The sequence below is a fragment of the Galeopterus variegatus genome, unplaced genomic scaffold, assembly GCF_000696425.1.
Source record: "Galeopterus variegatus unplaced genomic scaffold, G_variegatus-3.0.2 Scaffold25915, whole genome shotgun sequence".
NCBI classification, from domain to species: domain Eukaryota; kingdom Metazoa; phylum Chordata; class Mammalia; order Dermoptera; family Cynocephalidae; genus Galeopterus; species Galeopterus variegatus.
The window spans coordinates 8,134-9,009 of NW_007752026.1; positions in this window are offsets into that span (position 1 = coordinate 8,134).

Below are 876 nucleotides of genomic sequence, written 5' to 3' on the forward strand. Positions count from 1 at the left end.
ATGATTTTTGACAAGAGTGCCAAGACTATTTAATGGAGAAAGGACAGTCTTTTCAACAAATAGTGTAAAGGAACTGGATACCCAGATGCACAAAGATGAAGTTAGAGCATTACCTTACACTGTACACCATCATTAACACAAANGACATCCTGTGTTCATGGTTTGGAAGACTTCATATTGTTAAGATGTCAGTACTACCCAAGGCGATCTATAGATTTAATTATATCCTTATCAAAATTTCTTTTTGGCAGAACTAAAAAACTTCATCCTAAAGTTCACGTAGAATCTAAGGATTCCCAAATAGTGGAAACATCTTGGAAAAGAACAAAGTTGGATGTCTCACCTGTCTTTATTCCAAAACGTCGATGAAACTACAGTAATCAAAACACTGTGGTACTGGCACAAAGACAGACACAGGGACCAATGGAATAGAATAGAAAAGCCCAGAAATAAACCCTCACACATATGGTTTTATGAGTCAGCTCAGGCTGCCATAAAATACCGTAGACTTTAGGAACAGAAATTTATTTTCTCCAATTTCTGGAAGATAGAGGTCCCAGATCAAGGTGATGGCCAATTTGATTCCTGGTGAGGACCCTCTCCCTGGCTAGCAGGTGGCCACCTTCTTCCTGCATCCTCATGTGGCCTTTCCTTGTCATTTTGCGGCTGGCTTATTTCACTTAGCGTAATGTCTTCAAGGTTTACCCATGTTGTAGCATGTGTCAGAATGTCCTTTCTTTTTAAGGCTGAATAATATGCATATGTTCACACACACACACACACACATAATATCTTATACAACTATATTATAATATAAAATTGGGAAATATATATCACATTTTCATTTTGTTTATTTATCCATTGATGGACCCTTAA